The following is a 17,241-nucleotide window of genomic DNA, read 5'->3' as shown; positions in this document are numbered from 1 at the left end:
CTGTAACTAAAGGAGTTTCATCGTCCAGGATTTCTCCAGTGAAGGGGATGAGCTCTTCAGTGTCTGGAGGTTCACAGAATCATAGAAGGGTTTAGGTTGGAAAGGACCTTGAAGATCATCGAGTTCCAACCCCCCTGCCATAGGCAGGGACACCTCCCGCTAGGTTCAGGGAGAAGCTGCTGCCCAGTTGCGGCGGTGTTAGTTGCATTCAACTTACTAAAAGTTTGGCAGGAAACAGGTGACTTTTTTGTCATTTAGTGAATGAAGGCATTGCTAATTATGACAATGAGGTCATGTTGAAGGGGTCATTATAAAACACCACAACAAAAATACATCTGCTTTGCTCCTTGTGTCTCAGGTATCATCTGAGGTGTTTCTGGACTCCAGAGTGTTGGGGCACTCCGCAGATCTGATTTTCACAGCGAGAAAACTGACCCAGACTAACGTAACGCAAGAGCTTTTTATCACCTATATTTGGGCCACAGAAGAATATAAAAATCCAGGTAAACATGGCAGTAATTTGTAATGAATTCTTCAGCGCTTTGTTTTATATAGGCTCTGGTGGTTTGACCCAGGGAAAGCTGCCTTCGTTTCGGTCCCTTTGGGCGCAGGGTTGGGAGGGTTTAGCTAAGAAACTGGGAATTTCAGCGGTTATTCAAGTTTATCTTAAAGTGTTCTTGAGGCTGTGTCTGTCGTGTTGAACTGCCTTGCTCTGAGTAGCTGGGATGATGAACTGGGCAAGTGCTGCGTCTGCTTAGTGTTTCTACAGACTGTGCAGGACGATCGCTCATCCGGAAAAAAACACTTTCCACTCTACGTGAGCATCAGTGGAAATGCCGAGCGTGTTCAGTGCTGTTCTCTTTTTATCATAGAAAAGCGACGTTCTCGATGGACCTGCTCCAAAGCCTGATCGTGTCAATGAAAGGCCTCCTATTGACTTCAGTGTGACTTGGAGTGGTTCCTAAAATTGGGAACAAAGCAGCAGACTTCATAAATCTTCTGATGTGGTCCTTAAAGCAAGAATCCGGACCACATGGGGCAAAGGTTTGTGATTAGAAAGACGATTTGGCCTCTCTTTCTTCCTGAACTGAACCATTCAGGTCTGACTGAAGATTCATTCTTTGAGAAAAATCATATGCCAGTCAGCACAGGGGATAGTCAGTCCGTTAAATGCTACTTTATGCCTTTTACTTTTCATTATGGAGTGAGATTTGATTAAGGCAGTCAGTGACCCTGGGCTTAGGAACAGAAGGAAGAAAAAAAGCCAAAAAAAAAAAAAAAAAAGCCAATGGAGCCATAGGGCTAAAACGTCGCTGAGAAGTGAAATGATCGAAAGTGTGGAGGAGAGAGGAATTAGCACAGCACTGTTGGCGCCAAAGTGGTACTGAGAGGCTTCAAACTGCCGTGAAGCGTGTGCTGGCACTGTTTCATCCTACACCTTTACCCTGCTGCAGACCCTGTTTGTACAGGAGAGCTTCCCGGCGTGCACGCCGATGCCCACGCTCCGAAAGAGCAGGCGGCGCTCACCACCAGCTGCTGCTCTCTGCAACCCCTTCCCTCTTATGGCTACTTTCCTAGACCTTTCCTGGGGAGGCTTTTAAAGGTACTTAGGAAATTAACAGGAGTTGAACCTCTATGTCCCTTTGTGCCATTGACAGAAAACCACTTTTATTCCCTTTCCTGGCGGATATGACCTTTCCTTCTCTCCCTCTGGACCTGCTGCGTGTCCTCCATAACTTAGTGCTGCGCCTGACAATGTTAAAACACGCCGGGAAGGGAAAGGCTGCTCGCTCTGCAACTTTCTGTCACGACTCTTCCAGCATTTGACCCACAAGGGTAATTTGGCTTTATCGCTCCCTAAGTGCGCTGTGGATGCCTGATTTGCAAGGCGCATAATGGGAACCGTCATGTTATCGTGTGGATAACTTTTCCACGCTGCTCTATATATGTCATTCAACCTTTTAATTTGATTAGGAGTTTAATTTGCGTGGTACTGTGTGTATTCTTTTACTGGAATATATACACTATGAAATGTATGATGTAAGTTAATCCAAAGCTGAAGAGGCCAATAAAAGCTAGTTCCTTAAGGAGGGAGAAAAGAGAGCACAGCTCAATGGAAGCAAAGCTTGGTAGGAGTCCAGAGTCCTGACTCATCGTTAGCCTCAAGAGCGTCCTGACTAGCATCAACGTGTTCTGGAAGCAATGTGATTTTCCTACCGTATTAACGAAAAAAAAAAAAATAAAAAATAAAAAATGTAATGCTAAAACAATAGGGCATACCAGAAAATTTCCACTGAGGAATGGGGCTCTGTAATAAGCTCACGTCAGGATGATTTCCATCCCCGTCGCATCATCTGAGCACATGGCAAAGTGACACGACTTTGTGCCCACTGTGGAAAAGCGAGCGGCTCTTCTAGGTGCTTAGGCTGTTTCTTCAATACCAAGTGCTTCACAAAGCTACGAAACAGAATATGAAATATATTTCTATTCATGGGAGCCACCCAGTCAAGAGGGAGCCCTAGGAATGTACTGTATAGCTGCGGAGAAGCATTAAGCCCTCACGGAAATCTGAAAAATGCCCCAATGGCTTTCTACCCATGTCTCTCCTTGACTATAATCTCAAAAATATATATAATTTGGAAGTGACGGTGTCCTGGAAGCTCGGCTAGTGTGAGCTCACAGTTATCTTTTACTTGATCCTGTGAAATAAATTATGGGCAGCAAATCCCAACTGCAGATAAATTCTTCTCCATCTGGTTTCCTATAAGAGGAAAAAAAAAAAAAGAATTACTTTCATGCAACAATTGCACAAGCAAGTCATAAGCTTAAAGATGAAGGAGAAGAAAGTTAGAATGCTTTCTGGTTTAATGCCAAAGATTTTCAAGATAAAAATTCTCTGAAAGTAACTGCAATAAACCAATGACTGTTGAGCTTAAGCAAACCTCAAGTTAAGTTACATTCAATTTCACTTAAATGTTTCTTGGGAGAAAAGAAAGCAGAAATGCAGGAAAACAAAATCTTTATGTCTTAATTGTCATGTTTTTCCCACAATGTCTCCTAAGCTGAAATGAGGTCATTCGGATTTTAGTAAGAGGTCCAAGTACAGTGCAAAATATATTTCAAGGCAGAACAAGAGTTCACATCTCAAAAGCAAAGGGTTTAACAAACATATAAAACTGCACGAGAGAGAAAGCACTTAATGCCCTGGGAAGTATAGTTTTACCTGTCAGGAACAAAAAAGTTGGTCTGCGTCCACTGCACAGACATCAGCCGCACGCGAGCAAACAGCTAAAGCCAGATCAAATGCAGTCTCAACGTAGCAGAAAAGTTGCCAAATCAGAGCTGTTCTTTCTTTCTAAGGAAAATTTTGCTACCTTGAAAAATAGAACGGGGACAATCTTGTAATTGTGTGAATCTATAACGTTTGTAGTAAAAGCGACTGAATGTGCTTAGGCAGTTGTAATTATAGTTTGCAGGTCACTTAGATGTCTTGCGTGGACAATCCGTGAAGACAATATGACCAGGCGCTATGACTAATAGCCTGAGCAAATAGGGAAGTTGTAGAAGTAACGCTAACGAAAAATAAACATTCTTGTTCGGGAGTTGGAGACGGACAATAGGAATTAAAGTGATCCAGTGTTTCAGGTATACAAGTGAGCGCACACGTTCTGCAAACATTGTGTATGAGCATCTGAGAAATCCGGAAGGGGGTTAAAATATACTAATTAGGGGCTTGATGGTTACATCTGCCCCTCTTTAATCACAGCGTGTTTATCTCGGACTTTGGAGGCAGTCAAGTTTTTTTCTGCCGTCATCTTTGTCGTGTTTTTCAGGCCCTGTTAAATGTCTATCAGAAGTGCTCTAACCCCGCTCAAAATACAAACCCTCAAAAATGCATAAAGGAAAATAATCCGAACATCACATGTAACGGTGAGCGGTCGGTTAGTCAGTCCATCCAAGCAAAAGCGATCAAGCCACATCCTTCGCTTTCCTCTCTGGAGACTCATGTACGTCTAATAATACCCCACCGGCAGCACTTTAAGGAAAGGGAGAAGAGGAGGAGCGGTGAGTTTTGACCCCATTCTAGAAAACACATTGTCACCAGGGATTTTGGTGCGAGCACGTCAGCCAGCGACACCCAGACGTAAAAGTTCTCGTGAAGAATCTGCGTTAGGCCCAGAGCGGAGCTGGAGCCTACAGCACTGCTTGCAACGTGTGTGAGCAACTCCGAAGGCTCTACCAGCCCCGCTCCGCAACCTCTGAAGTTCTCCTGCAAGCGTCCCTTCTGAATGGCTCCACGCTCAAGCCGGTATTGGGAAAAGCCATGAAACCCAGGACGCTGACAAAAACTTCCCAGCGTTAACTGGTGTGGTGGCCACAGAGCTGGGCACAGCCTGGGGACGTGGTCTGGCGAGCGCGTTGCAGAGGTGAATAATCCCAACGAGCTGACCAGGACTACTCACACGCGTGCAGTTAAACGTACGCCTGCTTGCAGGGCGAGGGGCTTTACGCATTTACACCTTGCGTCCTTCAAAATCTTAACTTTCCTGTGCAAGCACTTTATTAATGTGGTTGGCTTGTCTGTATGCTTTTCTGTGAGTAAATGTATTATGAACCTGCCTGAAATGGTCTTTCTCAAATGCGTTGGTTTCGGTTTGTAATAAAGTTGTTCCTGTGTGTACCGCTGGGCACTGCTTTTGTGCGTTTGCCTTTGTCAGGGGCGGACAGTACGTTGGCTGCAGTTTTCATGCGGTCATTCTTGAAATTGCTTCGTGCTTGGAGAAATGTGTAGGTGTTCTTTCTGTGTAATTTCTTTAAATAGTAAGTGAAAACAGTACTACAATAATAATAATAAAAAAAAAGCGCCACGAGATTCTGGTCCTTTTCTGCTATTTCTATGTTTCGCTCATCTAATGAGCTTATTTTTACTCCCTATCTTTCAGCCCCCACTCTATATTAACAAGTTCTTCCTTGATTTCATTGGTTCTCCTTGCCCACGGTGGCCTTTTTTAATAATTTATCCAAGATGCTTATTCTTCTGAAAGTACAAGCTGCCAAGAGAGGTTGTGGAATTGTCATCATTGGCTCAACTAGACACCCATCTATTAGGGATTATTTAAGGATAAGGAAATCAATCCTTCTGTGATTCAAGGGGAGGAGGGGGCTGGATTAAACGACCTGGTAGAATAGTCCCCTCTAATTCAAATTATTCTGGGTGGTTCTTTTTTTGTTGTTCTAAATTCTTTTTGATCTCAGCTTCCTGATTTTTTTAGATAATGTTCTCTTGTGTTCGTGTTCTTTGAAAGTATGGAGAATTTGCATGAACCAATTTTTATTAGTTCCCTTGAGAATGTTAAAAACTTCAATTAGGTCACCGCGAAGTCTCTTTTCCAGAGTGAAATTCCTTAATCTTCCTTAATAACTTAAATCTTTGAGAAGTGATGTTGTTCTGCAATGCGTTTTTCCTCAAAAGTAATTATATGCCAGCTAAGATGCTGCATAATAGCCAGGGCTGTGTTGTGCTGGAAGTGTAATCAGTCCTTGGCTTCTGTCGAGGCTCTGAGCCCCGACGGGCTGAGACACCACTGTCGGTGCGGCGGTGCAGGCTGGGACGTAGGAATTTCCACTTTCCACGAAGCCGGCGTTTTCTCTTTGCACGGGAACCTCTCACAGTGTAAACTGATATTCTGGCTCTATTTCTCAGTAGATCCGCTCGGTTGTAATTTTAGGATTATTTTAACGGCAGCGGGCAAGGAAATCCGTGAGGCAAATACGAATTAACGGGCTTGAGGAACGATGCAAGCTCTGCCGTTCGCTTTGTGCGTGTATTATATCATCTTTGCCCCGTGTTCGCTATATTTTCCAGTAGAATGCATCAAACCGTTTAATACTGCAAGTAATCAAAAGCTGAAACGCTGGTACTGATCCGGTGCGGTAGGAAACCGGTCCCTCTCAAGCCCGGCAGAGGGTCCCCTTTGTGGCTGCCCTTCCTTCACTGGTGTCAGCTTCGGGGTCATTACATAACCGCTCCGAAACGCTTCTGCTTTCTGGAATTAAAGGAAAAGAGCCATCCAAATCCTCTTAAGGAGCTTTGACAGTAGTGCTTGCTTGGCTGCGTGCAGCAGCGAGCACACTTCGTGCGTCGCCAGGAGCAGGAGGAGCTCCGCTCCATTTCGTTTGCCTCTCTTCTCTGACGGTGAACTCGAGGTGCTCCTATGTCAGCCTCCAAAGGGGTAAAAAGAGACACATTAGGCTAAATTATAAAAATAAATTTAATGCCAAAACTGGTTTTTCCTTGAAGAGCTTTGATGTAATGTCAAGAGCAGTTTTATCCTGCCTGAAAGTACATGGTGAAGATTATGGTGGACTTCATGGTCCATATACATTAAAAGTTTCCTATCAGCTCTGTTGTAAAGAGCAGGGTAATCTGTTTGGAAATCCACAAAAAAAAAAAAGAGGACTGAAGATGGCAGGAAGAGAGGTGAGCTGCGGGGATCAGCAAGTGATCCGGTTTTCCCTGGCTTGTCTCATGCACGCTATATTCCTCTCTGTGGTCTACAGGGTCTTAAAAAGTATGGACCGAGGCAAAATCTCACGGCCCAGACACTCCCCAGTCTGACAGACTGCCATTAAACAGTTTCTCTTGTTTTTTAATCCTCCTGTTTTACGAGTTCATTTCCTCCCTGGCTGTCTTCAAAATGTGTACCCATTCTATGGACAATGAGAGGCAGATGTTTTGCAATTAATAGTGTGGACATCCCGCTCGAACCGTAGAGGTTCATAATATCTTTCCCTCTCAGCTTGGTTGATACTCTTCATGGGCACAAGGCCATTCATGCTGAAGTTACCATCTTGATGAGCCTTGTCCTCATTCCGCATGCGGTAGATAAGCGTGGGTTTGTTTGGGGAAAAAAAAATAAAAATGAGAAGTTTGGTTACTTTCCTTAACCATTTCCATTTGAAGAGAAAATCAAGTGAGTTTTGTAAAGCTTCCTGCACCCACCCTTTCGTTGTCGCAGGTTCTTCCCCTGCTCTGCTTTCTCCTCATGCTTTGTGCTCCTTCTGGAGCATCGTCTCTGCTAATAGTGGCACTTCTATAACTCAGTTTTCCGTTAAGCCATGAGGAGAAGCCCTGCTGTTCCAGACCTGCTTTTTTTTCTTAAGTAACGATTCTTTAGTCATTCTGTAATAATTACAGCGACGTTTTCCCTGAGCCCTATAGGCATTATTTTGAGAGCGGGCACCGGCGTGGCACTGACATTACGGATCTGTGTGATTTTTGGCGAGAAAAAAACCTTCCAATATTTCTCCTCGCTGTTTGCTTTATTTCCTGCAAATCTCCGTACGCCTCATCTCTGTTTTGTAATCTGAGGTCACATTTCTTCACACGCATTCGGTTACAACAGCCTGGATGTGACAAAATCAGAGTGCTCCCTGCCGCCCTCAGCAGAGCAGCCCTGCCGCAGGCACGCAAGGGACATACCTTAGTTTTCTGTCCCCATTGGCCCCCTGAGAAGGAAAAGACATTGAGGATGGGACCAGAAGTCTCTCAAAAGCACCATTTCTACAGCGTAGCAGCCTCCAGTGGTGCTGGACCGGGACTCTGCTGGGGGGTGAAGCCACCTCCTGCACCAGCCTGTCCAAGCGCGGCCAGGGTCACCCTCTGATGAAACACACTCTTGTCGAGTATTGGGGCTGAGATTCAGAAACACTCTCTTGTCGAGTATTGGGGCTGAGATTCAGAAACACACTCTTGTCGAGTATTGGGGCTGAGATTCAGAAACACTCTCTTGTCGAGTATTGGGGCTGAGATTCAGAAACACTCTCTTGTCGAGTATTGGGGCTGAGATTCAGAAACACACTCTTGTCGAGTATTGGGGCTGAGATTCAGAAACACTCTCTTGTCGAGTATTGGGGATGAGATTCAGAAACACTCTCTTGTCGAGTATTGGGGCTGAGATTCAGAGCTGGTGCAAGGAACGGCTCCAGGACAGCATCCTCAGACTTTGTTTTGTATCATATCAGGCTTCAAGTATTATATAGTGTTGCCATGCCGGGATAGTTTTAGTGACCTAGAGACTGGAAACAAAAAAAAATATTTTGTCTTTTGGCTGGAGGATTTGCCCATATTTGTTCCAGTCTAATTTAACTCCAGTCGAACTCAGGGCATCCAGTTTCTAGGCTCAGCTTAACTTTGGGCCATACGCGTGTTCTGCTGTATCTATTGGCTCCAAATATTGTGCTTTAGCAAAACAGTCACTGCCTGTAATAACGGAACAGCTGCTTTCTCACACCACCCACTGAAAGGCACTGCAAGAAAAAGGGGGCTTTTTTTCTTTTTTTTTTTCCCTTTAACCTAGCAAAATGTGAGTTTTAAAAGTTTACGTTACAATCTCTGTTAAAGTCAACATTAACAGTGTTCGAAGCAGGAATAGAAGTCTGATAGCACTCAAATTAGTCGTATGGGGGCATGCAAGCTACTTAAGAGGGCTGTTGTACAGCAACGTATTAAAGCCCTTAGCTGGAGTCTTAAGGGTCAAGTTTCTGGCACTATTAGTCATGTTATTCAGATGTGTGGACACATATTTATGTGTGTACGTTGCACGTGCGCGCGCACACGCAGGCACCCCGGCCATTACTCAGCCCCAACGATGCACAGAGTCCCGCTGCAGAGAAAGTCAACTGGAAAACCTGCCTGAAAAGCTCACCAGTTTCTTTGCAGGCGAAGGGGAAGGAGCGTGCTGGGGAAGCAGGAACACCGTGTCACTGCTCGCGGGGCTCGCGCTAGTTACAAGATGTTTCTGGTTTGTTATAGAGAGGGAAATAAAATGGGAGAAGGAAGGGGCAGCGCGTGAAGGAAGGATCTTTCCTATAGATGTATCCTGATTGCTGGATTTTGAGTTTCAAGACTATGATCCTTGCACGGAGCTCTCTCTCAGCGGAGAAGACAAGAGACTCCTAAAATTAATAGCGTTTTCATACAATTGATACAATCCTCCTTTGGCAGGAATAGATGTCCACCTTTTCAGCAAGGAAGGGAAAAATGTATCTTAAATCTCTTTCCTTTCAGGTAGTCAAAATGCCATCACCGGGGATTGCCTGCCCTCGCCCTTCCGAAGTGAGACCACATCCATGCCACCACCTCCACACGTGAAGAAGATGATTTCAAACATATCTGGTGATGAGCTACTAAGATACACTGGATGCTTTAGTCTCGCAGAAACTAAATACAATGGGTAATGTGGAGACAACGAAATGGCCTTGGGTACAAGTTTAGCCCCCTTTTTAAGTGGTTAAAAATGACTCTTCTTTTTTGTATTTCCCATGATATCTAGCAGGTGGCACACACAATGAACGTGATGAACTGGGACTCACAGGTTTTGCAGGAGGTCGCTCAAACGACGGACTCACCAACCAGAGTCAACACAAGCTTTGATTTGGAGCGGGAGGAGGTCTACGAACACACGGAGTGTCAGCTGGCCCCTGATGAAGACCTCCTGGCTGAGATCAGGTACGGCTGTGTGTGTGACCCTTGGCTTGCCTCTACTCAGCAAGGGCTGCTCTGGAGTTGTGCTTTATGCAAACCTGCTATCAGCGGGGGTTTGGTACCTTCTGATCTGATACTGAATGATCGTGGCTAGGCTGTGGAACAACGCGGTGCAGCTTGTTTATAACAATCTCCGGGGGGAAAAAAAAAAAAAAAAAGAAAGAAAAGATGGCTCTTCATTAGAGCACAGTGTTCCTGATTACGTGTTACATACTGGAGCTGTTTAATCAAAACCTAATTAACAACTTACATCTTATAACGCTTTATAAAGCCAGGTCAGTATCATGATTCTTATTTTGCAATATTTATGCTCAAAATTGTATGGGACGCAAGTCGATTTCCCAAGCCTTGTTGAATGGATGTTTGCGGTGGCCGATCATACCATATGCTGAGCACGAGCGCTTCGGTGCCTCCCAGCAAACAATGCGCTCGCTGAACTCCAAGTGACCCAGTTGTCTTTGCTAATCGCTTGCTGATTACTAGCTAATCAGGGCCTTGTTTAGAGCAACTAAGCCAAAACCGCTCTCTGCCGCGCTGCGCTTGGCCGGTGGGATGCATTTTTCAGTCATCGCCACCACTGTGCTGTGATTGCAGCAGAGACGGAGGATGAAGCACAGCCCCGTCCCGTGGGGGGCCCCGAAGCTGTAGGTGGCTCAGGAGCGTTACCTGGGAGCAGACTTCCCCGGTCCTTTCCCCTGTAGCCCCGTGCAATGAAGAAAGCGGCTTGTAACCATTTGTAAGGGAGCGTGCCAGCGTTAGCGTCCTCTCACAACTCTATGGGAAGTGAGACGGGGGGAGAAAAGCGCCTTCTGGGGCCGGTGTGATAAATTTTATCCTCTGACTGCCATCAGTGCACTGGACCCCCACTGGAGGTTGTGGTCTTGGTTCACCCTTACGATGGGGTTGAATTCAGCGCGGGGCCAAGCGGGAAGGAGAGGAGAGGGGGAAGGAAAGAAACCACACCTGTATTTCCGCAAATATGTCACTGAGTAGGTGTTTGAAAGAAAGAACGCTCTTTAAACTTGAACCTATCTTTTGTTAAGGGATTTTTTGTGCAGGCAAGAGGTGGGAGTTGTAAACCTTCCGGTGATAGCTGCTCCAATAAGAGGGTCCCTTTTGGCAGCGTGCTGCGCGCTTCAGCAAACAAAATGGGTGCCTTAAAAGCTAACGTTATCCTTGTCCTTGGCCAGAAGAGTGCAGACAATGGTTTGGCCTTTTCGCTGGCGTGTTTGCTAAACGGTTAATCAGCTATACAGGGTTAAATTTCGCCCCAGGGCTTTTTAGTACGGCCTTCCTGGTCAAACTTATCTTGCTGGCAAACAAGTACCTGTAGTTTTAAAACAGGAAATAGACACCTTTTTTGTGTGTGTTTTACGACTTTTCTTATGATGAGGGACACGCTCATGACATGAGCTGACCCACAGCGCCTCGGTCATCGAAAAACCGCTACAGTGACAGCAAGGACCAATGAATTAGTGCAATCCTAGTAGTTTCTTCTTTTGAAATCTTAAAACTCGGTTTGGCTGTAGATACATGGGTGTTTTTTAATGAGCATGAAGTGTGTTTTTCATGTTGCGGGTTTTTTTTTTTTTTTCCCTTCATTTGTTAATTTGCTAATGCAGCTGCAAGAATAATCTGCACTGAGAAGCTGAACGTTTTGTTCCGCAATACCCCAGGCTGGCTAATCTGTGTCGTACATACATTAACTTTTAACTTCTTTAAGGCTGCATGGAGAGGCTTCTGATCACAGGTGAAAATGAGTTTAAGGTATCACTTTATTAAAAACACTATACCTTCTGATCTTACTGTTCATTTGAGGTGCCAGACAGGAATACTAAGATAAGAAATGAGGCTTATTAGCAGAGCTATTGTGTATGAATAAAGCTATCAACCTTCGGTTTATTCTCCCTCACCAGTAAGCATGAAAGTGAGATGGTTTTTATGGGAGTGTATCAGAGTAAAAAGCATGTGCCTGATGGTTTGAAATACAATTAGCTCTGGGTGAAAACACCGTTGTCCCTCTATTATCTTAAGATCTATAAACTGTGGATTTCCATGGACCACAGGGAGCGAAGAATGGGGCTGACCCCAAAAATCTGCAGACTTCCAGACTGGCTGACGTTCTGATGGGGCTGTCAGCCATAAACTCCGATACACGTCCATTCACACATATCATAAACAGAGAAAATAGCTAAAAAATGGCAGGGCTGAACTTTGTTTTAAAAAACTTGCTATTAGAAATATGCCAGGACTTCACAGTAAAAGGCAAAATGTATTGAAATTTATGGGGTTTAAAATTCCCTCACAAAGTTAAAAGTAGGCTTGTGTTTGCTTTTTTGCCTGACCCGACTCACCTCTGCCAGCGAGAAGAAGCCAATTTATAAAGGAAGTTGGCTTTTCCTAAAGGCAGATCTGAAATTTCGTCTATGATGTTAGAATTTCCTAGCATTTCTGCATGCCAAGAAGAAGTCTTTCCACTAATTTTCCCAGAAAAACACAACATTCAAGGTACATAGTCTTCAAAATGTTGAGATAATTCAGCTACAAATATTTGCAACATTCAGCCCTAGTTGCTAAAGTAAACATTTCTCAGGGAGTAGACGTCTTTGCTTGGGAGTAGGAAGACCAGAATATCTAAGTCCCTCACTTTGCTCCCTGGCCCTCCTCTGACCTCCCAAAGAAATCACTGCATCTCTGTTTCCTCATTGCCCTTCTTAAAGTGGAAGATCAGAGACTGCTATTTTCCTGGGGTTTTTTATGATACCTTGCGTATTGCAGGCCCGAATGCCACTATATTTTATATTCATTTTCATGCTACTCAAGACATATCCAGCAATTATAATGAACAGAAAATTCGACTGGGAGGGCAATGCATAATGCTTTTTTTTTCTAAACTTCCATCAGGTTTCGATTTTGCTCCTTGCCCTTTCCAGAAGGCTTAATGGACTACTTGCAGTCCATTTTTAATCCTTTCTTATTGGTAGACGAACCTCCTTCCTCCTCTGCCGTTAGAAACACTTTTTCTCCTCGGTCCTGGGAATTCGTCTCTTTGTTTCATCTTAAACCTCTCGCAGCGTGGAGCAGATATTGTTTGATAGCGCAGGGTGACACACGCGCTTTTTTAAACAACTGTTGTCTTTATTCTTCTGGCAGCAAATGCCACTGCTGTCGAATAAAGTAAAATTGACTCCCACAGGAGAGCTTATGGAGTCAGAAATGCCATTGCAAATTCTGGCATAGGCTCTTTGGAAACCTTTTTCTTCTCGTTTGGCAGGACGTGTGCTCAGTCCCCGAACACACTGCTCAGAAGCTGTTACAAAATATAGAAGACAATAAATACTAAGCAAGTTAAAATTTTATCTGCTCTGAGAGATAGGAGTCTGAATGTCTAAGACACTAGAATTCATTTGACAAGAACAAGAGATCTCGTACCAGTCTTGTAAATGAAAAGCTGTTAGGCAGGCAGTGCCTTCCCCAATGTCATGTTTTTCTTAGAACTGGGGCATACATTACACACAAATTTGAGATTATCTCCAACAATTATCTAAAATTAACTGTGGTTTTCTAATGAAAAACATTAAGAGAAGGATCTGATAAGAAGTGGGCCTATTTATAATACTTGCTACAAGGAAGAGAGGTTTGCTACTCCGAGCGAAACCAAAATGCACCATGTGTCAGAGTATAAAAGAACATTGGCTTCCTTTCCTTTAGTTATTAGCAGCGGCGCTGGGAGTTTATCGCATCTATCGGTGGTTAACTGAAAAGAGCCGACTCGAAGAAGCGTTCCCATTTCTGCGTTTCTTTCGGTGTCGTATCAGTCGCTCTTTACACACCTCTGCTCTGGCAGAGCGTGTACACACCACGCAATGTCACACCTTGAAACTCTGAGCTCCCCCGGCAGCTTGCTCAGCACGGTGCGTGTCAGAAAGACAGGCCAGCTTGGACAACCGGGGCAAGTTCACATCTGTTTGGTGCTAACACCAGGGCGAACCCCTTGCGCATCTGGAGTTTGGTTAGCGTGGGGCTGCTCTGGCTGCGCCGTGTGGGCATCTGGCGGGAGCGTCCTCATACCGCCACCGTCATCACTCTTCGCGCAGCAAGCCTGAAACAGCAGACCTTAGAAACTAAAAACACGAGCTCCTGAAGAACCACAGGGCCAAGTCCTCCTGTAACACCGTATTTATTTAGGTGAGATGTGGCCAGGGGAGCCCTGCTCGGGCTTGATTCGAGGGACTCCAAAATAAGCACGGTGTCTACCTGGATGTGATGTCTGTCTGCTCCTGATGATGGACGGCTGGTGCAGAGCGACGCCGGTGAGCGCAGGCTGTGAGTGAGGTACCGGCGACACAGGTTACCGACTCTGCAGAGCAGCCGCTCTGAATCTCTCCAGCTCAGAGTGACAGGGCAGAAGCAAACATTGGCGTTACAACAAGCGCGTTTCCCTTAGTCCCAGTGCCGGGTGGGAACCGCGTCGCTGCGTTTGGGGACTCCTCCGGGCTGCACAGAACACCAGTTATGGGGAGGGTTTTGTCAGCAGAGAGTAGCGGTGGAGAGGCTCCTTCTTCCGAGTCACGGTCTGGATTACAGGCCAGAAAACGGGTCTCCAAAGAGATGCTGTGGTTTCTCTTTTGGCTTTTTGCACAGCTCGGACTGCACAAAGCGGGGTTCGGGGACCTGATTCACAAACAGGGGCGTTACGGTGAGGAACCTCTGAAAGCTCTGATTTCCAAAACCGTCTGAAATTCGGCAGTTTCACATTGTGGGTTTCTACGTGCACGCTTACACGCCTAAGTTCTTGTCTTCCCTTAACACGAGTTTGAAAGAACCCAAGGGCAGCGAGTAAGGCTCCCAGGAATCATAATATGATGTCACCTGAAATTCACATGCTGAACAAATTCACATGCTGATTAAACAAAAATACAAGTCGTTCCACTTGCCCAAAAGGTCGACGGATCTCGACAAAACTATCGATGAACTATCACAGCTCCTCATTTGCAGGATCCACAGAAACCGGGTGGATTTTGTTGTGAGCCATTTTCCATAGTTCTGCTTATCAGTCATGTGAGCATGGGTAATTATTTTCACCTCGTGTTTGCCAGTGCTGATTTACTTTGCATTTGACTGGTCTTAAAGAAAGAGAATCTTTAATCTAAACCAAACAACCCTGAATGCAGCCGAATGTTTGGATGAAGGAAGGGCAAATGTCCCTGTGTTTGTGAAAGCAGCACCAATAAAAATAACCCAGACATCATCTAGCGTCGTAACGCCAGCAGGCGATGCAGAATGGCGCAGAGAGCCAGGCCTAGCTTCGCAAGGTTGAAAGCGCTTCCGCTGTGTCTTCAAGTAACTGGTTTTAACTGGTGAAGGGGTTTACAAAATTTAGGTAAAATTCTCCAAAAGATTTACAAAGCTGACCGCAGATTCTTTTCTCTGTTTTTCATTTTCACATAACAACTTTTAACTTCTAGAAATTTCCGCATGAGAAATGTTTTCTCAGCTGCTAAAGCTAATTAGGAGGCACAAGGATCGGTTTTGTTACATTTTCCTCTGAATAGGAGTGAAGTTATTTCATGCAATTTTTTACACGACTCTGCTGTGTGATGGGCTGCATACAGAGTAGTTTATTTATACCACTTTATCTCACACCTGTTTGGATACTGGCTGTTTTATGGTATTTAAACATACTATTTCTTGCCAATTGCTTTATCTCCACAGTTCCTGCTTTTGCTGCAAATGTTTCTTATTAACTCTAAAAGAAACATCAATTGCTCCCTGAGCATTATTAGCGAGGACAAAAATAACATAATTGTTAGTTACTTCCAACATGTTATCACCGCAGACCTATAAAACAGACATTCTTTCAAAATACTGTAGGGGCTCTTTTACTCTGTTGAAAATGAATAATACATGTTTTAAGGACTTGTTATTTCACTGGAATTTTGTTTTTAAATGGAAAAAAGGAGAAAAAAAAAAAAAGATCAAAAAAAATCACTGCTGCGCGGTGTGCTTTTCTGAGCCATTTTGTTGTGCCCCGTCCGAGCGCACCTCTGTAGCTGCCGGAGCCCGAATGTGGAACATAATGTCGGGCCAAGACCCACAGTGGGTGCACACCAGATTAGTCACGTAGGAAATGCGTAACCCCTCGGGGATCCCTTCCTCTGCTGTGCCAGGGCGTCCCTCCAGCCTCGGCGTCGTGGCTCTCGTAGTAGCGATTTCCAGCCCTGCGGGTAGGAAGGAGGCGGGGGCGACCCCTCTGCACGTACTGTTACGGGGCTCTGCGCTGTTCAGAGCCCTCGGGATTACCAAAGGACTCTTACTCCCCAAAGCCCCTCTGAGAGGGAGCCGCCATGCCCAGTCTGCAGAGGTGGCATGAGTCAGATGAGGTGACTTACCTGAAGTGGGGCAGATAGGTACTGTTGCTGGCAAGGAGGCCACGGGCACGCTTGTGCTCCTCACCCCGTCACCCTGTCGCATGGGTCCCAGGGCCGTGAGCTGAGCAAGCCAGGGCGATGGGCCTGTGTTCATCCACACCTGCCCTTTAGGCACCACGTCCTGGCACCACCCTTCCTGGAAGAGAGGCTACTCACGGGTTGTACCAACTCCTAACAGCTCGGCCTGGGCTGGAGGTGAACGGTCAACCTCTATTAGTTGTCCACAACCCCACCTTGTGTTGTCAGGTTGATGGCCACATAGACGCCAGGCAAGGGGAGAAGAAGCGCTGAAGTGCGCGCCCGTGACTGCAGAGGTCTGGCTGTTCACCTCGGTGTTCGCCTGCCGTGCGCAAACCCGGATTTCGCTACAGCTGTCGGGCAAATGCGCCGCCATCGCCGATGGGACGCAGCAGGAGTGCCCGGGGAGAGGAGTTAGCTTTCAAAGCAAACCGCTTCAGCCAGGGTGCCTCACTTCGTGCCCGGGTTCTGAAGGAGGTTCTTTTATCCCCAGCCAGAGCACACACCACCCTCCGTCCTTCTTCCTTGGGTGGTGTTTTTACTGGAGGCACTGCTGGATCTGAGCTCCACATTATCCCGCCTTCCTGCTACTGTTTAAAAACCTGTCCAACTTGAAGACACGTGTCAGTGCTACGTTTAGAGCCCCAGCTTATCACCTCTTCTTTCTTCGTAACCGAAAGGACGCCATTTTAAACAAGCTAAATACCTGGAGCCTTACATGAGCTCTTCAGACTGAAACTTGCCTTACCAATTCGGGGCTTTTATGACAAAAAGCAGAACTTCCAAAAGGCAGAATTTCTAACCCGAACTTGCCTTCAGTGATCCTCAAGGGCTGGAGTTTAGCTCTGAAACCACAAACTAAACAGGGCTGTTTGCTGGCTGGCTATTTTTGTCATTTCCCTTAGGCTTTGCTGTATCAACATGAAACTCAAAAAGCCCAATTTGCATTTACGCTCAGGTGCATTTGCACTCCCCTTTGTTCAAACAAACAAACAAACAAACAAACAAACGTGGAAACCAGTTCTTCAAAGCTCGTTCCCTACCGGCCTAGTGAGAGGTTTCTTCCACTGAAACATCTGGTTTTAGTCACTGCTGGTTGGAGGATGCTGACAATTCCTCTGTTCTCAAAATGTAGGGAAAGCGGTGTTAATCCTGGGCCTGGGGAACTACCGCGAGTCCAGCCAAAATAGCTCTTGCGACTACAATCATTCATTGCTATTAGATATTTTATGGTGCATCGGAAAA

At 45.5% G+C, this 17,241-nt stretch overlaps 1 long non-coding RNA gene across 1 annotated transcript; it reads left to right on the top strand.

The window, feature by feature from the left end:
- Positions 1 to 444: 444 nt before the first annotated feature.
- On the top strand, positions 445 to 9,863 carry LOC309676605. The gene is made up of 3 exons (XR_014269606.1): positions 445 to 503; positions 9,071 to 9,236; positions 9,336 to 9,863. It is a non-coding gene; the product is annotated as an uncharacterized lncRNA (long non-coding RNA).
- Positions 9,864 to 17,241: the final 7,378 nt, after the last annotated feature.

This window comes from Vanellus vanellus (assembly GCF_965231255.1).
Source record: "Vanellus vanellus genome assembly, chromosome: 12".
In the NCBI taxonomy this organism is placed as follows: domain Eukaryota; kingdom Metazoa; phylum Chordata; class Aves; order Charadriiformes; family Charadriidae; genus Vanellus; species Vanellus vanellus.
The sequence above is the reverse complement of the archived record's forward strand: the minus strand, read 5'-3'. Positions and strand labels throughout refer to the sequence as shown.